Raw genomic sequence first — 25,378 nt, 5'->3', positions numbered from 1 at the left:
TTCTTTTGGTTTCCTCTTTTTGCTTTGGCGGAGTCTTTTTTTGAAGGGGGAAGAGTACAGTCTGTTTTTGCAACAAAGCAAACTCTACAACCAAAATGACTAGCTCCAGGAAGAAAGCAGGATACCAAACTGAAGAAAACGTGCAGTGATTACAATTGACATGCTTTGGCAGAGTCTGGGTCAAAATATGTAAACCATGTTCTGTAGAGTGTCCTAGTAAGATTCTTTGCTTCAGTGGGAAGAGGGTGTTTTGGGGGTGGGGATTGTGAGAGAGGAGATATGGAAATAAGTGATTTACTACTTCAGAATCTGCCATTTGTCCAGGTGGAGAAATTTAGTCTCTACTGAGTGTTAGATTACATCACACGTTAGTAGACAAGAGCAGCCATCGGAACTGTAGGATTTTGGAGCCCATCAGGCAACACTATACCATGCCAGCCTGACTTCTGCATGGCTGCCTTCAGAGCTGGACAGCCGGCTAGCTGCTGCTGCTCTCTGGCCACCCAGCTCTGTAGGCAGTGCAGACAATAGCTTGATGACCCCCTTTTGTGTTAGAACCCCCGGTTTGATAAACTCTGATTTAAGGACTTTTCACGTTTATATTTTGCCATTTTAAAATACATATTGTGATAGAGCAGGCCAAGGAGCAGTGGGAGAGTGGCCAAGGGGAGATATATAAGTCCTAGGCTAATTAAGGCGTGATTTCCTGTAGACTAGGGAAGGTTACTACAGGTTAATTGGATCACCTGTAGCCAATTAAGGTCCTGTCAGGAACCATATAAAAAACAACAACCCCGCTTTAGGCAGACAGGGTGGAGAGAGGACTGGAGTTTGGAGGTGTGTTGCTGAGAATTGAAAGACCAGAGAAAGGGAGAACCTGTCCCAGCAGGGCAGGGAGACTCCCTCCCTGAGCATCAAGGACCGAGGGTAACCCTACCCAAGAGGGAAGAGGGTAAGAAACCCGCAGGGGATGAGAGGGGCTGGGGCTCAGAGTGAGGAGCAAACCCAGACCCCTTCCCCGCTTCCCTCCTTTACCACTAACAGAGCCCTCGGCTCCCCAAGAGCAGGGGCAAGGGAGTTGCATCCTAGCCCCCCCACCAAGAGAAGTGCAGGACCCACCATTCCAACGTCAGTCATTTTGTCACAATATTCATACTTCGTTACAACACTATGAAATTGAAGATTTAAATATTTGAAACCATGAAATTCAAGATTTTAAAAATGCTATGACCATGACATTTATAAAAATGGACCATGAATTTGGTAGGGTGCTATCCATGACACAGGTAGGTCAGAATACGCAGAGTCCTGATTGTGGAAAAGGCCAGTCTCGCCAAATGTGGTGCTAACATAGATGAATGGTTGGTGCATAGAACTTGATCTTCATCAGAAAGAAGGAAAAAGTTACATCTTCTAGTTAAAGTTCTGTGCCATCTCTTGTTAATGTCAGCCAGTACTGTGGGCAACTCCCCATGTCTCTGCTTCTTCAATTGTTCTCAGTCCAGGAGGCTTTGTTGCTCTTCAGGTGGGCAGAGAATCATATTTCCCCAATTCCAGCAAAGCACATAATGCAGGTACCTTAACAGCTGCTGGATTGAGCAGAAAAGCACTTTATACAGGTGTAGACAACACTCTCTCCTTGAAATGTTACATGTGATCGAAGCAAGTGGGGTGCAGTCATTTACAAAAACGGCAAAGGTCCGGAGACCCTATTCCAGGAAAAGATCAGAAAGCCTTAGATACAGAGAGAATATATAGACTGGTTCAGTTAGAATCATAGACTTTAAGGTCAGAAGGGACCATTATGATCGCCTAGTCTGACCTCCTGCACAACGCAGGCCACGGAATCTCACCCACCAACTCCTGTAACAAACCCCTAACCGATGTCTGAGCTATTGAAGTCCTCAAATCGTGGTTTAAAGACTTCAAGGTGCAGAGAATCCTCCAGCAAGTGACCCGTGCCCCACTCTGCAGAGGAAGGCAAAAAAACCCCAGGGCCTTTGCCAATCTGCCCTGGGGGAAAATTCCTTCCCAACTCCAAATATGGCGATCAGCCTTACCCTGAGCATGTGGGCAAGTTGCCTGCTTAATATATATATTATCCTCTAATGCCATTACTGGTGAAAACAAAATAGTTTATAAAGGAAGGTAGACCTAAATAAATCTTTTGCTTGGACTGGCAGAGACATCCCTGATCCATGCATCTAATTGGGATGCTGTCTGCAGACATACTCATTTGCCTTTTAAGACAGGATCAGCTGAGTCAATGTGCAATCCCGCTCTGGAGACTGAATTTGACAGCCTGACAAGTGAGAGAGCAAGTCAAAATTTGGCTGTCTGTGTTGGGGTGTACTCTCCAAGCTGACTCTGAGAGGGCTGAATTGGGCCCAATCAACCAATTAGGCTGCAAAGGGGGAGACTTAAGCTGGAGGAATATAATTAGAAGGGGGCTCTCCTGTGAGGGAACAGGTGGTGCTTCTACAAAGCCAGGAGGCTGGCAACAGTATGAAGGCAGCAGGAAGGAAGCCTGCAGTCCCCCTCCATGAGGCAAGGGAGCAGAAGCCTGGTAGGAAGGAGTCATGGGGGAGAGCAATAAGGTTGTGGAGATGCACACCTTACCTGTTCACTAAAGGGCCCTAGACTGGAACCCAGAGTAGAGGGTGGGCCTGGGTTCCCTTACCAACCACTGCAGAGTGGTACTGTTTGAGGGGCAGACTTCCTGAGTTACTTGTTGGAGTGCCAGGATCAGGGCAGTGGGCATGTGGACTGCCTGGTGACATGTGGACAGAAAAGACAGAAGCCACTGGCGAAGGGGAACCCAATTAGAGGGCTGAGTCAAGAAGAGGCTGGAGCAGCTCCTGGAGTGAGAGAGGGGCTCTACTTACCAGAGATGTCGCCTCCTCCTGGTTGTTTTGGGTATTAGGTCTGCATGGTTGATTCCCCTTCCTGCCTTTGTGCTCCATCTCTCTCTCTGGAGCCCCTCTGTCACTCCAGGAGCTGCTCCAGCCTCTTCTTGACTCAGCCCCCTAATTGGGTTCCCCTTTCCCCCCACTCCTCCCGGTCACACACTGTCTACTAGGTAATAGATGTGACTCTTTCCTCAAAAACATTTAACAAACTTACTCTAGACTGTAGCTGAACTATTAGCACTAGTGTTTGCAAAGGGTATTCAATCCTATTGTATCCTGTCTTCAAGATTGTCTGTGGGTGTCTGCAGTAGGGCTCCTTAACCCTATTTAGTGTTCCAAGGATCGCAGCCAACTGACCAGCCATTACCTGACCGGATTTTGGGAACAGCAATTCAGAAAATCCCCCATGGAATTTAAATATGTGGTGATATGGGCATTAAGAAAGTGTCCATTTGAAATAATGAGATCAATTTCTCATTATGTTTTAGATCATAAACACGGTTCTTAATTTTGGTTAGCTCTGCTAGAACTGCAAGGAACAGTTCTATGTATTTGGAGAAATTACAAGCAGAAGCTTTTCCGAACATGCGGAATGTGGTACTGTATACTTTTAAACTCCTAAATCATTTTCAATATTAATGTTATTGGTTAGGGGTTTTTTTTTTCCCCTCTTGTGGCACATGCCACAAGCCAGGGAACCTAATCTCATTTGTAGTCTCTTTTCATATTGCTTTAAAAAAATCTACTTGCAAAAATAGCTAGGAATTACATTTTTCACAAATTCAGAGTTAATACTTTCTTTCACACTGATTGTAGCAATGGGGGGGGAGGGATAGCTCAGTGGTTTGAGCATTGGTCTGCTAAACCCAGGGTTGTGAGTTCAATCCTTGAGGGGGCCGTTTAGGATCTGGGGCAAAAATTGGGGATTGGTCCTGCTTTGAGCAGGGGATTGGACTAGATGACCTCCTGAGGTCCCTTCCAACCTTGATATTCTATGATCTATGTGTCTATTTATTTGCAGAGATGGACCAGTGTCAAACCCCCTTCTCTGTACCAGTTAGATATCAAAGAAAGGCCGGGAGGGGTCATTCTCCTGCGTCCCATAAAGGGAAGGAGAGGGCTGGAGGAGAACAAAGACCCATGAGGGGCAGCTCTTCACCTCCGGACGGAGGTCGGGCCCCAGCTCCTGCTGAGCAGGCTAGCCCACTCCAGGACCTGCCTGCTACCCTGGAAAGTGGCAGAGGCATTCGGCACCTAGCAGTGCCGTCCACACCAGAGGCCTTTCAGGCAGCAAAGGATGTTCTGTCCCTACCAGTGCTGCTCATACTGGCCATGCATGTGCCTCACTCTAGGCGAAAACCTGCCTTGGAACCCTTCCAATGGTCCCCATCAAGGCGGATCATCACCTGCATCCGGACCTGCTGCCACCTATAGTGAAGGCCCACTTAACTAGGCCTCAAACATCCTCGGTGGCATTCTTGGCACATGTCCCTATCTAGGACATCTGCAGGGCCGCGACGTGGTCTTCAGTACACACATTCACGACGCACTACGCCATCACCCAGCAAGCAAGAGATGACGCTGTGTTTGGCAGAGCTGTGTTGCAATCGACACATCCACGAACTCCTACCCGCCTCAGATGGTACAGCTTGGGAGTCACCCACAATGGAATGGACATGAGCAAGCACTCAAAGAAGAAAAGACAGTTACCTTTTTTTGTAACTGGTGTTCTTCGAGATGTGTTGCTCGCATCCATTCCATGACCCGCCCTCCTTCCCCACTGTCGGAATTTCCAGCAAGAAGGAACTGAGGATGGGGGGAACCGGCAGCGCCCCTTGTACCGTGGTATACACCCATCACTCCAGAGGGTGCCAGAGCCAGTCCCCTACGGATACCAATGAGGGAAAAACTTTCAGCACCGGTGCATGTGGCGAGCACACACACCTACAATGGAATGGACAGGAGCAACACATCTCGAAGAACACCAGTTACGAAAAAAAGGTAACTCTTTTTCTGCTCCGCTGTAACATATTCTTCCCCCCCGCCCTTTATCAGTGCTTGCTTGGAATTACTAAGGTATCTAGTGCCTAAGCAGACACACTGTATCGAGTGGGCAGTGTTTCTGTGGAACCCTATTAGTTGTAAATATTAATTGCTAGCTAAACCTAATTCTTAATGTCTGGCTATGGTGTGTGTGTGCGTGTATGCGCGAGGTGTTCCCTTATTCAGTTAATTATTTAAATGGCATGGTTTTTAATCATATTGGGAAAGTTTTAAGTATTTCTTTTAACTGGCGGTGGCGGGTGGGTTGTTTCTGGATATTTGGTGCTCAGGACCCGGAGAATTTTTAATCCATCCCTGCACTGATTGAGTTAGCATGCTAACAATAGAAGTGTAGCCACGGTGGCCCAGAGTGGTGGGAGCTGTTAGCTGTCCTGAGTATGGTTCTGTCTGGGACCACAGTTACACACTGGGACAACTATTCCTCCTGCTGCTTGGGCTGCCACTGCTACACTCCACTTCTGATGTCTTCGCTCAATCAGAGCAAGCAAGGGCATATCTCCTTGAGCTGGAAACTACACCTCCCGCTCCGGTGTAGCCATAACCTACACAGAACTTGCAGTCCTGGAGAGGGTCTGTCTAAGGTACAACACCCTCCCTGGACAGCCCTATGGGATGCTGAGCTTCCTAGAATCTCCACAGTTGCTGCACGCACACATCCCTGTCCTGACATACCCCTCCCACCCTCCGCCTCACCCCCCGAAGGACTGTCTTCCATAGAGCCTTCACCAAGGGAATACTCTTCCTGTCGAATATGGGGCTTTGAGATCCTTTATGCTGTTCCAGACGTTTTACCTGATATCAAGGGGCAAGAACGGGGATAAGATTTCCTTGCCAGGTCTCCAGATGCGAAGGTCTAAGCATTCTGCCACCTAGGCCTTTAGCTATTACCATTAACTTTAAATTGGGCTTCTCTGAGATGTTCAGAGGCAAGGAGCTAACTGCAAACCCCAAGGCTGGCTCTCTGAAACATTTCTCTCATCTTCCCCAGAACACAGACTCTCACAGCTCTTCACTGGTGTCTCCAAAGAGATTAAATCACACTAAAAAAAATTAAACCGATTGACTCTTTCACAGCTATGCACATAGAAACCTCCCTGTGAATGTATAGTAACTAAGAGACCTTTTGAATTATAAATAACCATGTCTGAGATCAAATGGGGGTCAGGGGCTTGCTGGATAATGGACAAGCTCCACTGCAAACTATGCTACTAAATGTCAATCCAGAGATGCTATAAATCCAACTAAAAATAGTTCTGATGGTTTTATGTTTGAACACACAAGCTCCGAGCTCCACACATAAGAAAAGAATAAACAGTGTGGGTGGCATAATTGTTACTTTTTTTTATATCCCAAACATATGCTTTTAGCAATCAGGATCTCATAAATTCTAGCTCTCTGCTTGTCAGTATTACTTTGGCTTCCCAACAAGGGCCTTTCTACTGCATTGGCCTCACGCCAGAGCTATCATCTTGCCTCCACTGATGTCTGCAGGTCTTAGGGTCCAATAAAAATACTAATTTAAAAATATAGCGATATGAATGAAATACAGGGCTTCACACGTAGAAATAATGAAGTGAGGTCGCTTAGTTTCAGAATTGCCCTTTTAATTATGATCTCCTTCCCCTCGTTTATGCCCTCTGCCTCAAGCTGGGAGCAATACTCTCATTCAGTCCCAAAATCCTAGGCATGTGCAGTCTATGCTGCAATAGTCTCCCCTTGATGATCAGACACTAAAGGTTGAATGGGTCTGTCTGGGGGACAAGACTGAGAGCCCCAGAAAGCTACAGGAGCCACTTGGCAAGATGATCTGCTTGCACGGACATCTTCAGAACTCTGAGTCTTGTTCCACTTCACACGCCCTCCTGTAGCAGGACACTGACCTGCTGCAAAGGCCCAAATCCAACCCTCTCTTGTGTAAGAGAGTGAAACTGCTATGCAATTAGAACACTTTGGGGGAAATGAGTCTAGAACACCATGTTAGTGCACTTTCGTTGGGGACAGGGGAAGTATTATCATTTTTCCTTCTTGTTTATGCCTCCAATCTCTAATTCTTGGTCTCTCTAGCACATACAGAGCTACCATCTGCCAAAGCCTCTCAGTGACAGTCTCCTGTAGGCTAGGATTTGATGTCTTCTGAACCCATATGGAGACCATCATCTCCTCCTGTATGACCTCCAACCTTTCCCTACTCAGGCCTCAAATCACCAGGAGTATTGCCAGCCTCAGAACAGGAGAACTTAGCATAGCTCCCTTTGGAGTTGATTTACTGTGCCCAATCAGCCAGCAGATAGATATCACTTGATGTGCGTGAGGTTTCCCTTCTGGGGGCAGAGTGCACTCCTATAGTTTTATAAAAGATGCTTGTCCTGTACCATAAATTACAAGTGTGCCTATCTGCAGTGAGTCAATGGTAGATTATGATTATAAAATGTCATTGGTGTCAAGGAAGCTTGGGGAAAAATCAGGTACCCACATTTTGTTGAGTGTATCTTCAGTAACTTCAGTGGAATTACATCAGGGATAAATTTGAATGATTCCTCTGAAGAAAAAAATAAAGTCAGAATTTTATAATATAGTGCAGTAAGGTGGCAAACACGAAAGCTAATATTCCAATTTACAGTATAACACTGTTCAACTATTCATAACCATCTCCAAAAAAAATCTCATTTCCAGCCAAAATTTGTAATACTTCTCCAGCACAGAGATTAATCTTTTCTGCAATTTGGAATAGAATTCAAAATTAAGATATGTTAAAGTTAAGCCAGGAAGGGCAAAATATTTCTATTTATTTAGATTGCAAGCTCCTTGAGACAGAAACCTTTTGTTTGTACTTGCCTAGCATGGTCTATAAAAATAATTTATGCCTTCTTGTGCACGTCACTCAAACTGCTCAACTTTAATGGCTAGGGGATTAAAATTGCACACATGAAAAAATGGGTGAATATTTTATATTAAAACCCTACTCTAAAAGTTCATGTGTGTCTAGTCCTCACTGAGGAGCAGTCATTTGGTAATGTTGGTGTTTACAAAATAAATAAAATTTGGCTTTTATGCATGAGCAGTTAAAATGCTTCATCACCATTGTTTTTAGCTGGATTATTGCCAGCGGCGCTAGTTGTGAAATGAAGTCTTTTGTTTTTTTTCCTCCCCTACAGTGTGAACTTCAAAACCTATAGCATTGTGCACAGATCGAAACAGTGTGACCCAAGAGTCCCAAAGACTGGGTGTTTTGAGTCCTGCAGTTCATAGTATCCTAGAAATATAGGGCTGGGAGGGACCCCGAGGTCATCTAGTTGATCCCTCAGTGCTGAGGTATGGAGTGGTACAGTTCTGCTTTGTACATTTCCCTTTTTCTTTTATTTCCTTTTAAGGCAATGAATTGCAAAAGCCAGTTAATTTTAAATTTTATTATTGTTTAACTATTATTTAATTTTAAATTTTTAAAAATTTCAGGTAATAAGAACGAGTGTTACTTAAGAAATTTAACTCATTCACATTAAACACAAACACATAGTATTTTGGATTACTTGCTTTGCTGATATGTGGACACTTTAATGTACAGCATATACAATGTGGGTGAGTGTGTGTGCATATATATATATATATATAAATACATACACACACACACACCCAAGCAACCTGAGTTTGGGCCCCTTGTGCATATGCATTGTGATACAGTCTATAATTATATGATTGCATACTATTTCTTTCTACAGGACCCTTTCCTCGTTCAGTGTGCTGGATCGATGGCGCTCCATTGATTAGGTATCCTCATTTTAAATGTGCGTCATGCATTATTTACTGCACACCAGCCAAACCATGCACTGAACACATGGGCTTTTGCTCAGGAGCTTTTTATGGCACTTCTCATTGTAGCAACTGATTGTTTCACAAACATTATTACATTTATTTTTACAATTTACCTGATGGGGAGGTGGTCTCAATATCCCCATTTTGGAGATGTTGAAGTTAGGCAGAGAAAGATTAAGGATAAAATCGTCAATAATATCCACTAATTTTGGGTGCCCAGCTGGAGATATCTAGTGTTTGATTATTAAAGTTGTTAGCATTTTTATAGCACATTGTATGTTCAAAGCAGAGCTTCAATTAACTTCAGTTTCATTAATGCGATTCATTAAATTGGGCCCCACGTGTCTTAAATTGGGTAGTTAGAACATACTGTAACCACGGGGGGCAAGTTTGGGGTGGGGGTGGGGTTAAGTGACTTGCCCAGCATCACACAGGATCTCTGTGGCAGAGGCAGGGATAGAATCCAGTTATCCAGGGCAGCATTCCACTGCTTAACCATGAGACTGTCCTTTCTCTTCCTGCACTCCCCTGACTCATTCACTACACATCTTCCAGCTTCCTCAACAAATGAGGCAGGGGGCTTGTAGATGAGTCAGGGTTATGCAGTAAATAAGTTATTCCTTGGGCATCATCAGTCCAGTGCACAGAATGAGGCCAGGGTCCTGTGGGGGAAAAAAGGTGATCATGTAACTAAAGCCTGTATCACAAGGGGAACAAATAAGAGTGCATAGGCAACCTTAATTCTGGCATTCCCTAAGCTTTTAGTCTATGACTGTGAAATCTTAATCCTCTTGTAGTGCAGACTTTTGTGTGTAACTTCCTACTTCTTGTTGTAAAAAGCAAACAGAAGGGGAAAAAAAACCAGATTTTTCCATCATGTGGGAGTCGATATGGTTCCACATAGGTCATCAGCAGGGTTGAGAGCTTTTGATCCACAGCAGAGTCCTCTACCACTGAACTAACAGTCGTGGTAGTAGCTTGGGTTCTCCTCTATGTGGACCAGCCAGTAGAGAAGGATACGCCATATACTTTGTAGTGGAATTCACCGCTATTTGCTAGACACCCGGTGACTATGGAGACTCAGGAATCCAAAGCTCACTTCCAGGTTCTGTAGAGAAGCGTGCTGCTCTTGTGGTTATAGACCCTTCTGCTCCTGTCACCACAGCCAGTCTCTGTGCCTCCCTGCTTTCCAATCCCCACCAGCTCCTGTCTCCTGTGCTCCTCATGCTTTTGCATTTAAGTCAGCCCATTTCGTTCTTTTATTATGTTTGATCGTGGGGAAAACCTTTTTGTAAGAAGTCTGACCATTGTGTTTTATATTATTAGTCTTTAGAACTCTCAAGATCCATACATTTTGCCTTTATATATTTGCTCTTATCTTGTCTAGTCTGCCTTTTGAATCTGTCTGCTCGGTTCCTTATATTCTCTCGTATGTTCTTTTGTCTCCAAGCCATTCTCTTTCATTCTGCATTAGCGGGGCTGTGTTGTGAGCTGGCGGGGTGATTATCTGAGTGTCTGTCTCTGAGACCATTGTTTGACTACTGTTGGACTGGTGCTCATTGCAGGGACTGTTCTTGTGTATGTGTTTGTTTGAAAAGTGTGAATTGGGAGAGCTTTGTTCCAGCTGGGCCTTGAGTAGCTGATTGAAGTATGAACCTGGTGAGGCTTTGAGCTGGGGCAACTGCTTCAAGCCAGCAGCCTTCTAAAAAGCCTCACCTGGTTCACACATCAATCAACCAACCAAATGAGCAGCAACCAGAAGAGAAGCAAACAGAGGGAGTTTGCCTGGGAGAGAACCCAAAGGGTTTTTGCCTCTCAGGCAAACTCATGGAAAGGGGGACATGACAGCAGCAAAACAAAGACACTGGATTTCAGGAAGGCGGACTTCAACCAACTTCAAGAAATAGTAGGCAAGGTCCAATGGAAAGACCAATTAGGAAGAAAAGGAATCAAAGGGGCTTGGCAGTTCCTAAAAGATGTGATACCGGAGGCTCAGCCTCAAGCTATTCCGATGCAGAGGAAAGATAAGAGCCACAGAAGGCCAATGTGGCTGCACAAAGAGCTTTTTAGCTACCTAAAAACCAGAAGGGATACATGCCTCCTTCCATCCCTTGTATGTCACTAAGGAAGTATACAAGGGAATAGCTTGAGCGCGTAGGGACAAAATCAGGAAAGCCAAGGCAAAGAAGGAGTTACAGCTGGCAAGGAATGTTAGAGACAACAAGGGCTTCTTCAGATATGTCAGACAAAGACCAGAGACGGTGTGGTTCCACTGCTCAGTGGAGAAGGTGAGCTGGAATGGAAGGTGATAGGAAGGCAGAGCTGCTCTATGCCTACTTTGCTTCAGTTTTCTCACAAAAAATAACATGTGACTCGACGACGAGCGAAGTTACCATGGACCAAAGGGGTAGGGATGTAGGTCGGAATAAGTAAAGAACAGCTCAGAGATCTTCTGACCAATGTGAATGAATTCAGATCAGTGGGGCTCGACGCTGTTCACCCCAGGGTTCTAAAGGAATTAGGATTGGAAATCTCAGAGCCACTGGCAATAATATTTACAACTCATGGATGACAGGAGAGAGGTTAAGATAGTGCCCATCTTTAAAAAGGAGGAACCTGGGAACTATAGACCAGTCAGCCTGACTTCGATACATAGGAAGCTACTGGAGCAATGTATAAAACATTTAATTTGCGAGGACATGGGCTGCAACCTGCAGCACCTCAGCAACTGGGAGAATGTAGACGGTAAAGGGGGGGCACTGAGATGGGGAGCTCCCTGCAGTCAAGGGAGCCAGGGAAATCCCCGCTACTTCAACCCACGGGGCATCCCCCCCAGGGAAATTCAACCCTCACAAGCACATAAGGAGCCAACGTAGGGGGGAAACTCTATGTTGTCCTGCTCAAGGGGGGGAAGCCCGCAACCCGCCCTATTAGCTGAAATAGTCTTAAAACTGAATTAGAAAAATGTGAATTTACTCATGGTTTGACATGAATTGTCTTTGGCAGAAAGCCAAAAGAGTCACTTTGGCACACATCAGATTCTTTCTACATTTTTTTCCCCCATAGCTTATGTGATCAATTGCAAACTTTGTTTTAAAACAGTTCTCACCATTGACTGAAACTTAAAGTTCTTAATACAGTAATTTTACCTCCGGTTAGGATTATTTCTTTTAATTAAATTACTTTCTGGAATTGTGACTGTCGTCTTTCAGACATCTTTGCTTCTCTTGTAAAAAAAATTGGACTGGTAATAGGATCAACAGGTGGGAAAAAATGTGTAAGGGTCCGGTTTGTTGGGGGAGATGAAAGAACCACTTGTTGACAGTGAATGACTGGTTTCTGTAACACCAGTGTTGTCCAGATTAGCAGTGAACACCTTTGTGTAATGCTATAGATAATATCTAGCCCTATTCATTTTCTATGTTGAAAAATTGAGCAGTTAATTTAGGGATAATGAACTGGGATATGATTTGCGTTATTCAGTATGTAAACACTGAATGGAGTCTTTGTATTAATGCATTTTGATACATTTGTGTTTTTAACAGGCTAATGGTTTGGTGGATGGGGGAATACAGTGGACATAATATACCTGGACTTCAGCAAGGCTTTTGGCACAGTCCCACTGTGACATTTTCATAAGTAAGTTGGAAAACTGTGGGCTCAGCGGAACTACCACTAAGTGGATACATAAGTAGTTAAACAACCACAAACAAAGAGTAGCTATTAATGGAATGTCAGATTGGAGAGAGGTCTCAAGTGGGGTTCCACAGGGATCTGTTCTGGGCCTGTTGTTGTTTAGCATCTTTATTAATAACCTGGATGTAGGAATTGAGAGTACACTGATCAAATTTGCAGATGATACAAAGCTAAGAGGGATTGCCAACACTTTGGAGGATACAGCTAAAATTCAGAGGAATCTAGATTAAATTGGAGAACTGGGCTACAGTCAACAAAATGAAATTCAACAAGGACAAATATAAGGTGCTACACTTACGGAAGAAAAATCAAATGCACAAATACAGAAATGGGGGAAAACTGGCTTGGCAGCGGCAGCACCGCTGAAGAAGGATCTGGGAGTTGTGGATTACAATTTCAACATGAATCAGCAATGCAATGCTGTTACAAAAAAAACAAATGCAATTTTAGTTGCATCAGCAGAGGCATAGCATGCAAGCCACAGGTGGTGATAGTACCACTGTACTCAGTGCTGGGTAGGCCTCAGCTGGAGTACTGTGTCCAGTTTTAGTCACCAATGTATAGAAAAGATGTGGAGAAACTGGAAAGGATCCAGAGGTGAGCCACAAAAATGATCAAAGGGATGGAATGCAAGCCACATGAGCAAAGACTGAAGGAACTGGGTATTTTTAGTTTGAAAAAGAGGCGATTAAGAGGGATAAGATAGCGGTCTTCAAATACTTGAAAGGCTGCCTTAAAGAAGATGGAGAAAAGTTGTTCTCTTGCCACAGAGGGCAGGACAAGAGGCAATGGGTTCAAACTACAACAAAACAGATTTATATTAAATGTCAGGAAAAACTTCCTAAGTGTAACAAATGTAGGACAATGGAACAGGCTGCCTAGGGAGGTTGTGGAAGCTCCTTCACTGGAGACTTTCAAAAGGAGGCTGGGTATCAGACTAGATGACCCTTGTGGTCCCTTCTCTGATTCTATGCATGTAGAAGTTTGCAAATTGATTGCTTGATTATTTGCTTCATTATCTTTCCTGATACAGTTCCACATGGGAAATTATTAGTTAAATTGGAGAAGATGGGGATTACTATGAGAACTGAAAGGTGGATAAGGAACTGGTTGAAGGGGAGACTACAGTGGGTCATGCTGAAAGATGAACTCTCAAGCTGGCTGGAGGGAGCTTACTATTGGAGTTCCTTAGGGATTGGTCTTGGGACCAGTCTTATTTAACATTTTCATTAATGACCTTGCACAAAAAGTGGGAGTATGCTAATAAAATTTGTGGATGACACAAAGTTGGAAGGTATTGCCAACATGGAGGAGGACCAGAATATCGTACAAGAAGATCTGGATGACCTTGAAAACTTGAGTAATAGAAATGGGATGAAATTTAATAGTGCAAGCTGCAAAGTCATGCACTTATGGACTAACAACAAGAATTTTTGCTGTAAGCTGGGGACTTATCAGTTGGAAGTAACAGAGGAAGAGACAGAAGAAGAGAGAGACCCGGGTGGAAGGTCTACACTAGAAGAGCTACATCGGTGCAGCTGCACCAATGCAGCTGTGTCAATGTAGCACATCTGGTGAAGACATTATATGCCGACGCCGACCAATGCTTAGGTTGCTGTAACATGTGTTGCTCAGGAGGGTGTCTTTCTCTAACTATCAACTTAAGCAGTTAATATAGACCTGCCCACAGGATGACTGAGCCATGAATGTGATGCAGCTGTGAAAAAGGCTAATGTAGTCCTAGGATGCATCAGGCGAGGTATTTCCAGTAGAGACAGGGAAGTATTAGTACCATTCTACAAGGCACTGGTGAGACCTCATCTGGAATACTGTGTGCAATTCTGGTCTCCCATGTTTAAGAAAGATTAATTCAAACTGGAACAGATGCAGAAAAGGGCTACTAAGATCAGAGGAATGGAAAACCTACCTTATGAGAGGAGACTCAAAGAGCTTGGCTTGTTTAGCAGAACTAAATGAAGACAGAGGGGAGATATGACTGCTCTTCATAAATACATCAGAGGGCTAAACACCAGGGAGGGAGAGGTGGTATTTAAGTTGAGTACCAGTGTTGACACAAGAACAAATGGATATAAACTGGCCATCAACAAGTTTAGGCTTGATATTAGATGAAGGTTTCGAACTCCCAGAGGAGTGAAGTTCTGGAAGAGCCTTCCAAGGGGAGCAGTGGGGCAAAAAAACCCAACTGGCTTCAAGACTGAGCTTGATAAGTTTATGGAGGGGCTGGAATGATGATGGCATGTAGTATCTGCGTCTGCTAGTAGCAAATATCCCCAATGGTTGGTGATGGGACACTAGATGGGGAGGGCTCTGAGTTACTACGGAGTGTCTGGCTGGTGGGTCTTGCCCACATTCTCAGGGTCTAACTGATCTCCATATTTGGGGTTGGGAAGGAATTTTCCCCCAGGTCAGATTGGCAGAGACCCTAGAGGCATTTTGTCTTCCTCTGCAGCATGGGGCCTGGGTCACTTGCCGGTATAAATTACTGTAAGTGGTGGATTCTCTGTAGCTTGAAGTCTTTACATCGTGATTTGAGGACTTCAGTAACTCAGCCAGTGATTATGGTGGGTGGGTGAGGTTCTGTGGCCTGCAATGTGCAGGAGGTCAGACTACATGATCATGAAGGTCCCTTCAGGCTTTAAAGTCTGAGTCTATAATGTATTTCCCATTAAAACAATGTACTGATGGCACTCCTAACTTAGCCGGACACTGCTATCGACTTTTCATTAAATTACACATACTAAAAGAAGTAGCGGTACAACAGAGAGCGGTAGAGTTAACTTTTCATTCCTCTGTAGAGTTGGGGGAAGGGGAGAGGCATGCAGAGCAGTTTGTTTATGTACCCAGGGATGTCTCTTGAATTCTCCTGAGAGATCTTGATGGAACTTTCATGGAGGTATCTGCAGTCCCCTGCCAAAGGTTTCTAGGGATGGCAGTTTTATTTCTTCCTCTGGAGTAGGACACTTTCCCATGCCAGTCAGCGATAACTTTGGCAAGCACCATTTGCAGTACATAGGCTAGTGGCATATGGGCCTGGGCAGTTTCAGGATGTCAGCAGCTGTGCTCTGTGCCTTTGTTACCCTCAGGAGTAAGATATCAGCTAAAACCACTGCCTGTGGAAAATGGTGCCAGTGTTTAGTGCCAGTGCCCTGTACTCATAGCTTAATGTAACTGAGCAATTCCCTTCTAATTTCCCGTATCCCTGGTGGGTCTTATTCACCATGGCTGGAGCTGTGAGTGGTGCCGTACACAAGCACTCTGAAGCAGAAGTGTCAATAAGCATGTCTTGCTTAAAACTTTAGGGGAGCAAGGAAGAGAGTTGTGATCGGGGATCGGTCCTGCTTTGAGCAGGGGGTTGGACTAGGTGACCTCCTGAGGTCCCTTCCAACCCTGATATTCTATGATTCTATGAACCGTAACTTTTGCTTTCTTGTGTGGCTATACTGACAGCGGTGTATCTGTGTTTTCTCAGTATCTGCCACTCTGGCGGTTCCTTCTCCACATCAGTGGAATATCTAAGACAGATAAGGAGGAGAAAGAAGAGGACTTGGGATTACATATTCAGTGAGATCCTGTAAGCCAGTGCTGCATCGGAGTGTGAGCAGAGGATCTGGAGTGTTGATATTTCAGACTGGGTAGAAGAAAAGAGCCGATAGGAGACAGATCCAGGAATCCCAGCAGGAAAAGAGGAGCGTGAGTAAATAGTACCATCACCCCTTCAATCGATCAAAACCACATTCAACTTCATTCTGCACCTGCTGAGCTGGTAGTTGAATCTTTCTTTGGTGCTGTCAAGGTGGCTGGTGTGCAGCTTTGTGAGCGGGGGGGAAAGGGATAGGAGGGGTCCCCCAGGGTCACTGTTGGCATTTCAACATTGCCAATAGTAATCTGCCGGTCGGGAAAGCAAGTCCCTGCTTGCAGCTTTCAGAACACTGCTGTGTTCTTAAAGATTACAGGTGTCCTGCACCTTCCCTGACCAACCAACGCTGTTGGTGAAGCATCACCAGTAATCCACCAACACTTGCATAACCATAGAAAAGTAGCCCTTTCCGTTGATATACTCCAGGGCAACATGGGCTGATGCCAATATAGGGTATTCATGCTGTCTATCACTTCACTGCAGATCAGAAATCCCGTTGCTGCAAATCCATCCACTATGTCCTGCATGTGGCCAGGAGTCAGTCCTGTGTAGCAAGAGACGATTAATGGCTCTGCACACTTGCATGACAATGCCCCCCCAACCCTCCAGTGGATTTGCCAACTCTGAAATGTTTTCCCATTGACGGGTAGCAATCTGGCATTGCAAGTTTCCACAGTTTGATCACCACTTGCTTCTCTACTGTCAGTGCAGCTCTCATTCTGGTGTCCCCTATTCTGGATGGCTGGGGTGAGCTTGGCAAATACAGGATTGTGGCCTGTCACATCCAAAAATTCTACAGTCGCTGCTCTTTGTCCCAAACCTTTATTACGATGCGAGCCCTCCAGTCAGTGCTTGTTTCGTGGTCGCAGAAGCAGCACTCCCCCTTCTGTAGCTGCTCCTGCTACCAACACCCTTGAATTGTTTTTTTACAATATCGCACAGCAATCTGTTCTCCACAAAATTGACACGTTCCTTGCAGATGCAGTCATTCTTGGGGCACTGCAAATACCAGTGGATCATTCACCCTGTGCTTGCAACACTCATGTCAATAGTGCAGAGCTCTGCAGGGTCCATACTTCTGACAGAGATGTTTCTGACAGGACCATAAAAAGGGCTGTGCTGGTTCCTGGGACTTTTAAGAAAAGGCATGAAAAGTAAGGGGTATGGATGATATGGGATGGGATGGTGCGGTGGATTCATTCTGCACTGGATGGGGAAGGGTTATCTCCACATTGTGGGCTGAGGAAGCCATGCCCCCTCATACCTACTGGGCAGTAGTATAAATGGGAGCAGCTCAACTCCGTCTGGGCTGACAGCCGAGGAAGAAGGATGCTTGCTGCAGGCTCTAGCCCAGGAGGCGCCAGAGGCTCCGACAACAGAAACCAGGGATGCTGACCCAGGCGGAGACTCAGATGCCGGCGGAGGCCTGGGAGAAGCCAGGGTCACCAGGAGCCATCCACACCTAAGAGACTGGAGACCCCGGAGCACAACTACAAGGGATACGGTAGGAAGTAGCCGTGGGGGCGAGGCACCAGCCACATGGCTAAGGACAGTCAGCCTGTTGCGGTCAGGATCCCTGCCATTGACTCAGGTGCATAGACCCTCGCCACTGACAGGGCCCTGGGCTGGGACCTGGTGGAGTAGGGAGGGCCTGGGTCCCCCTACACCTGGCTGTCACCCACCCCTAGGTGGCAGCCTGTGTTCCTGACTCTGACCACCAGGCCTTACAGCCCTGAGAGCAAGGGCAACCCTGCTGACCCTGGCCACTAGGCCAGACTGTCCTGAACTCAAGGGCAGTAAAGAGGACTTACCCTCAAGCCTGCAACAACCCTCCTGTCCCAAAGTGGGGGGTGGGGTGCATTTACCCTGAACTGGATAGGGTACCCCCACCACATCAGAGATGGAGAAAGTTGCATGCTGGGAACTGCACCCCATATTCTTCATAGAGATATGATGATTATATGATGATAACATAATGATAATATATTTTATGCAGGATAGGTCATGTGAGATGTCATTGGAACGGTTATGAGTTACTGAATATGATTATCCTATTTATATACATGTATCATTTTTGTATCTGAAGTTAGGAATATTGACTATGTATCTCTATTACAAAGGTATTTATACATGGAGAACGCCCACTAGACAAAAGGTTCCCAGTCTAGGTAGCTGGCTGGGAAGGGCCCATTCAAGTTAATGCACCATTAGGGAGAACAATAGGCTTTAAAAGAAGCTTCTTGCCCACCTGCGGCGGGGAGGGTGGGGGGGGGGTAAGAGGGGACTTCCTGAGGATGCTACAAACAGTCTCTGACTCATGGCTGCTATGACCAGGGACATGTGATCAGGTCACCTGGCACTAGTCTCCATCTTGGGATACCAGTGTTTTTCCATTTACTGACGTGGGAACCAAGCTTTGAAACAAAGGGTTCCCGCCATATGCAAAAGCTATTTAAGGCAGGGGAGTAATATCATCGTGGTTCTTCACTGACTCCCCACCCAAAGGGGAGACCTGGAAACACCTGAGGAACAAAGACTGAATGGGGGGAAGTGCTGGACCCAGGCTAAAGGGATTTTTAGCCTGTGACTGGAACACCTGCAGTTTCTAAGCTGTAAGCCTGTGCAGCTTGCCCCTTAAGAACTTGCAGGCTGCTGGTATTATCATTTAGGGTGAGAATTTGCTATTCATATCCCATCTGTGTAGTATATTAAGCTTAGTTTGCATGTTTTTGTTTGTTTGCTAGCTAATTTGCTTTGATCTGTTTGCTATCCATTATAATCACTTAAAATCTTTTGTAGTTAATAAACTTGTTTTTGCTTTATCTAAAACCAGTGTATGTGTGTGAGTCATAAGTGGGGCAGAAAGCTGTGTATATTCCTCTCCACATTGAGGGAGGGGGCGAATTTCATGAGTTTACGCTGTACAGTTCTCTGTGCAGTGCAAGACTGTCTAATTCTGGGTTTACACTCCGGGGGAGTGCGTGCCTCAGCAGCTGGAAAGTTCCTTAGCTGAAGCCTTCCCATGCAGAGCTGATCACAGCATCTGTATGTAACTGCAGCTGGGTGTGTCCCTACCTGTATGTGTGCTGGAGGGGCCTTGAGAGCCTGTCACAGCAGTACAGTGTAAAGGGAGCCCAGGCTGGTGGGTCAGGTGGGCTCAGTGGTACCCCAGTTCCAGGTGGCACCCCAGGGGGAAACCAGTCACACTCTCCACTCTGTCTGGATGCAAAAGGGGGAACATTGAGAGCACAGTCTCCCCACTCTCAGGTCTGGTGCACAGCAACATAGTGACCCCCAGTGTTGAAGAGGGGCAGTTGCAAGAAAACTGATGCTCAGCCCCTGGAGCCCTCACCCAGAGTATGATTGGTTGCTCTATGGGGATGGCACCTGCACGTCGGCACTTAGCAGCTGTGTGGGGAGACAGCATGCTCCGTGCAGATGGAATCTTCAGGGAATAATGATGCCAGCTCGAACAAACCTCTGCTGAGCATGTATGAAAGGCAATTTTTATAAATAATAAATTTCATGTAAATTAGCTATATTTGGACAGATTTTCATGGAGACAGCAAAAAGTACATTCGTAGTACCAGGGTAACCATCTTGCAAAATTTCAGATTCTTGCTCCAAAGCATGGAAGCACTAGAGCGTGTCAATGAAACCGTTGTTAACAGGAAAAATACATTGTTTGATCCATAATCTCGTTCTTGAAAAGTGCCTGGACTTTTTCAGCCAAAAGAACCAACCAAAAAAACTTTCCCAAAATATTTAGCCTGAGGCAGACACTTGGCATGGAAAATTTCAGCCCAGACAGTTCAATTGGAAAAGTTATAAGCAACTGAAAACAAAGTCTTATAATTAGGCTTGGCTGAATTCAATTTTTATTTTTTTATAATTTTGCCACATAATATTGATATTTATTTTGAAACTTTTAAAATTTTTTTCAAGTTACATTTTCACAGTTGTACAAAATGGTGGGTGCATTAGTTAGTAATCGTTTAATGACAGTAGGCAGCTTCAAAAAACTAAAGCTTTATAACCGTTAAAACAAACTGTCAACATCACATGTCAAAATATACAGAGTAAATATCCTTAAATCAAACTCTAAGTTCTCAAGCAGCATTTGTCTTACTTTGCCTATCTGTTAGTTTCAGTTATTATTAATGGAAATATATTTTTCGTCAGTTTATGTGGGTACAGTGATGTTCAGTGTTTATCTACATTTACCAATAAAAATGAGGGCTGTCGATTAATCACAGCTAACTCATGCGATTAACTCGAAAAATTTAATAGTGATGAAAATAATTCATTGCTATTAATCAGTTTTAATTGCACTGTTATAAACAATAGAATACCAATTAAAATTTATTAAATATTTTGGATGTTTTTCTACATTTCATATATATTGTATTCTGTGTTGTAATTGAAATCAAAGTGTATATTATTTATTATTACAAATATTTGCACTGTAAAAATGATAAACAAAAGAAATAGTATTTTTCAATTTACCTCATACAAGTACTGTAGTGCAATCTCTGTCTTGAAAGTGCAACTTACAAATGTAGAATTTTTTTTTTGTTACATAACTGCACTCAAAACCAAAACAATATAAAACTTCAGAGCCTCAGTCCTACTTCTTGTTCAGCCAGTGGCTAAGACAAACAAGTTTGATTACAATTACAGGAGATAATGCTGCCCTCTTCTGTTTTACCTGCATTCTGCCATATATTTCATGTTATAGCAGTCTCGGATGATGACCCAGTACATGTTGTTCATTTTAAGAACACTTTTGCTGCTGATTTCACAAAACACAAAGAAGGTACCACTGTGAGATTTCTAGAGATAGCTACAGCACTTGACCCAAGGTTTAAGAATCTGAAGTGCCTTCCAAAATCTGAGAGGGACGAGGTGTGGAGCATGATTTCAGATGTCTTAAAGGAGAAACACTCCGATGCGGAAACTACAGAACCCGAATCACCAAAGAAGAAAATCAACCTTCTGCTGGTGGCATCTGACTCAGATAATGAAAATGAACATGCGTCGATCTGCACTGCTTTGGATTGTAATAAAAAATATTTGTACTAAAAAATAAATATAAAGTGAGCACTGTACACTTTAAATTCTGTGTTGTAATTGAAATCAATATATTTGAAAATGTAGAAAACATCCAAAACTATTTAAATAAGTGGTATTCTATTATTGTTTAACGGTGCTATTAATTACGATTCATTTTTTTAATCGCTTGGCAGCCCTAATAAAAATCGAATCCTTCCAAGCCTGCTTACGATGGAAAGTGTTAGGTATCCTTAATTATAGTTGTTACTACCAGGTGTGTGTGTGTGTGTGTGTGTGTGTGTGTGTTTATAATGTATCCTCTCTTCATTACCCCAGTTTATTCTGGTATAACTCTCTGGAGTAAATGGAATTACAACAGTATAAATCTGATGGAACATGGTGGAGAGTTGGGCCCTGTGTGTGTGTGTGTGTATAAATAAGACTAGTCGTGAACTGAGAAAAACAAGCTGCTTGTGCGTCATGTAAAAATGACTTCTATATGGTGTATAATAGTTACTGGAGAGAAACATGATGACAAGTTTGTCAGAAACACTGGCTGGAATGAAGCTGTTGATCTAAACAGCCTCATCATTCTGAAGCCTAAGCAAAAATGAGAAATCCCCCTGGGCATGGGGCAGGGTAACATTTACTTTTTATTTTTTATTATAATCAGATGTTGGTTGTGTTTACAATCATTTACAACCAATCCTGGCAGACAGACTCTATTAGCACTGCCAAAGCTGATCATCTAAGCTGAGACCAGTCTGGGATTTTACTTGGGCCTGGGAGGAGAGCAATGGAGGCTCAGGCCTTTTATTCCTGGATTTTATTTTAAGATGCCCCTTCATTGCCCCCCTACCTCCCCGCATTGTCTTGACCTCTGAGGCTGGGCTAAGGTCATGGGAAAGTCCATCCTTTTCCCCAACCTAGATATGTCTAATGTTCTGGGCTGCTTGTAATGCTCCATCTTGATCTCAGGCATCAGGGAAGGAGAACTTTGAAGGGGGGAAAAAAGTACCTTCACTCTAATAGTCCTTGCTAATTCTTCTTATAGTAATTCTGTAAGCTATGTCTGCATTATGCAAGATCATCCTTCATATTCAGCTTCATAAATAAGATTACTGACTACTCCATGAAGGATGGCAAGTTGGGGTACACTGTATCAGCAGGGATGCTTACCACATGGATATTCAGCCCTAATATGTTCTTCTAGATATTCTAAACAGAACTTGGCTTAATACTTACATCTTTTATAATGTTGGTTTCAATTGCTTTCTTCTGTGATCTTCATTTCTAAGGTCTTCACTTGCCCATCATATTTCTGTCTCTTTAATAATTTACCATTATTATTTATATAGCAGTGTGGGTGTGCATGGCACACAGCAATATTCCTGACCCAAAACATTTGCAGTCTCAGTGTAGGCCTTCATCCTCCAAACACTTAAGCACGCGCTTCACTTAAACACTGTAGGTGCAATCCTGACCCCACTTCAGTCAGTGGCAAAACTGCCATTGACTTTGGCAGTCAGGATTTCACCCCTTGAGTAGTTCCATTTATTTCAGTGGGGACTACCCACCGTGTATAAAAGTTAGGTATGTATGTATGTAAGGGCCTTGAGAGCGACACTCTATCTTGCTGCTCTAACCAGTGCTCAGTACATGGTCCATATCGGATAAATCCATCACCTACAAAACTTTACAAATGCAATTTTTTAAAAAAGGGCTTCACCAAAAGCCCATTTCCCTGAAAGTGAAAGAAAATCCAGTGCAGGCAGCTGAAAATAAGCAACACCACGAGCTGTTCGGAATGCTAGCATTTGTTCTCATGGTGCCACCAGAATAGCAGGTGCAATGATGCAGTAGAACATCAGGCCGCTTTTGTCAGCGGCAGTTCAGCGGGGTGCAATATGTGAATGGGCATGCTGGAGACAACTTCATCGGCTTTCTTTGGGCTAACAAACCAAACAAATAAGAGAGAAACAAATGGAAGCATAGCCAGTGAGGCACACTACCAGAGAGAGAGAGAGTTTTTGCTTAGTTTTTTGTGTCCCTCTATAGCAGCTAGTGGACATAGAACTAACGGAGTAACTCCATTAGCTGGTAGCAGTAGTAGATATTTGGTATGTTTGATGCTGATATTCCCTGTGCTGTCCTAATTGATGATCCATGGTGGGTGTTGCTTGAGGTTTCCCTCAGTCCTGGTCCTTACCTTACAAATAACAAGGTTCTTCAGTGGGAAGCAAAGGAACAGAATAAGGAATAGGAAGTGTATGGACTCCGCTACTTTTTCTTTCCTTTATAGGGTTGAATGAAGTCACTGAAGAGTGGACAGGACCAACTTTGATGTCTTTTAATGCCTTTGAGAAAGAAAGACATAGGGTGAAGTTAGGAATAATCTGTCATACTAATTGTACCTGCTCTGCTGCTCATTTGCAGAAAAAAGACACAGATTTTATACTCACACTGCACATGAATTTTCTACTAGCTCCGAGTATTCATAGATTCATAGATTTTTAGGTCTGAAGGGACCATTATGATCATCTAGTCTGACCTCCTGCACAACGCAGGCCACAGAATCTCACCCACCCACTCCTGCGAAAAACCTCTCACCTATGTCTGAGCTATTGAAGTCCTCAAATCGTGGTTTAAAGACTTCAAGGAGCAGGGAATCCTCCAGCAAATGACCCGTGCCCCACGCTGCAGAGGAAGGCGAAAAACCTGCAGGGCCTCTTCCAATCTGCCCTGGAGGAAAATTCCTTCCCGATCCCATATATGGCAATCAGCTAAACCCTGAGCATACCGGCAAGATTCACCAGCCAGATACTACAGAAAATTCTTTCCTGGGTAACTCAGATCCCACCCCATCTAACGTCCCATCACAGGCCATTGGGCCTATTTACCATGAATATTTAAAGATCAATTAATTACCAAAATCATGTTATCCCATCATACCATCTCCTCCATAAACTTATCGAGTTTAATCTTAAAGCCAGATAGATCTTTTGCCCCCACTGCTTCCCTTGGAAGGCTATTCCAAAACTTCACTCCTCTGATGGTTAGAAACCTTCATCTAATTTCAAGTCTAAACTTCCCAATGACCAGTTTATATCCATTTGTTCTTCTGTCCACATTGGTACTGAGCTTAAATAATTCCTCTCCCTCTCCAGTATTTGTCCCTCTGATATATTTATAGAGAGCAATCATATCTCCCCTCAACCTTCTTTTAGTTAGGCTAAACAAGCCAAGCTCCTTGAGTCTCCTTTCATTGAGTATTGAGATGAAGTATTTAAAGAAAGCATTTTCCAGTAAATTGAGAACATTAAAAAATAGACTTCTAATTCTTTGGTATTCTTGTAATTTAGATATTACTTTAACTGAAGACATTTGTGACAAAGCTGTAATTGCATGATATGAATGAAACACTATGGCACTTTTATATTTAACTTGATATGCTAAATCATAATTTTATCCTTCTGCTGAGCAGCTGTTGCATAGAAGTGTCTTTGATGCCTAAGAGTAACATGATACCTGGACACACTGACACTCCTCTAAATCTCATCTATTTTTCTTGGCCCCCACATAATTCTAAGCGAGAGGTACACTGGCACTTCATAACTTCAGGGAAATGAAACATGGATTCAAGATACCTATTTGTTTAGTTGAGGGAATGTTTTAATAAAATGAAAGGTAAAGTATAGGGCACCAGTGTATAGTGCCCTTAACCCTCCTCCGCCCCCAGTCTCATAAATGTGGACAGCTAACTAGCAATATTATTAATCTGTATATTTTAACTGTAGTCTGGATCCCGGAGTGCAAGCCATTTGAGTGCTGTACTGTATGTACTATATCTTTCAAGTAATTTCAGTTTAAAGATTAATTTTCATGTTAATTTTCCCACTTGCATGTCTAAAGATGAGCGCACAGAGCAATGCAAAATAGGTCCACGTCTCAATTCGTTTTGAATCGGAGGCCAATATTGGAGGTCAATTTAAAGATTGCCCTTCCCATTACCATCTGATGCTTTTGAAGTGAAGAGGAAGAGTCCTCTTCCCTTTTTAAAGAAGAACTTCTTAGAGCCACTCACGGCGTGGGACCCTTCTTCAGATGAGAAAGCTGAAATGGCCTGTTCTTAAAGATATAAGGTTTGTTCCACTTTCTCAACCCCTGCACCGCTGTCCAATTTGTCTAC

General features: G+C 43.9%; 1 long non-coding RNA gene across 1 annotated transcript; it reads left to right on the top strand.

Moving 5' to 3' along the window:
* Positions 1 to 3,715: 3,715 nt before the first annotated feature.
* LOC122464663 lies at positions 3,716 to 18,911 on the top strand. The gene is made up of 3 exons (XR_006288900.1): positions 3,716 to 8,738; positions 12,329 to 12,422; positions 15,970 to 18,911. It is a non-coding gene; the product is annotated as an uncharacterized LOC122464663 (long non-coding RNA).
* Positions 18,912 to 25,378: the final 6,467 nt, after the last annotated feature.

This window comes from Chelonia mydas, chromosome 1 (genome assembly GCF_015237465.2).
Source record: "Chelonia mydas isolate rCheMyd1 chromosome 1, rCheMyd1.pri.v2, whole genome shotgun sequence".
In the NCBI taxonomy this organism is placed as follows: Eukaryota; Metazoa; Chordata; order Testudines; family Cheloniidae; genus Chelonia; species Chelonia mydas.
The sequence above is the reverse complement of the archived record's forward strand: the minus strand, read 5'-3'. Positions and strand labels throughout refer to the sequence as shown.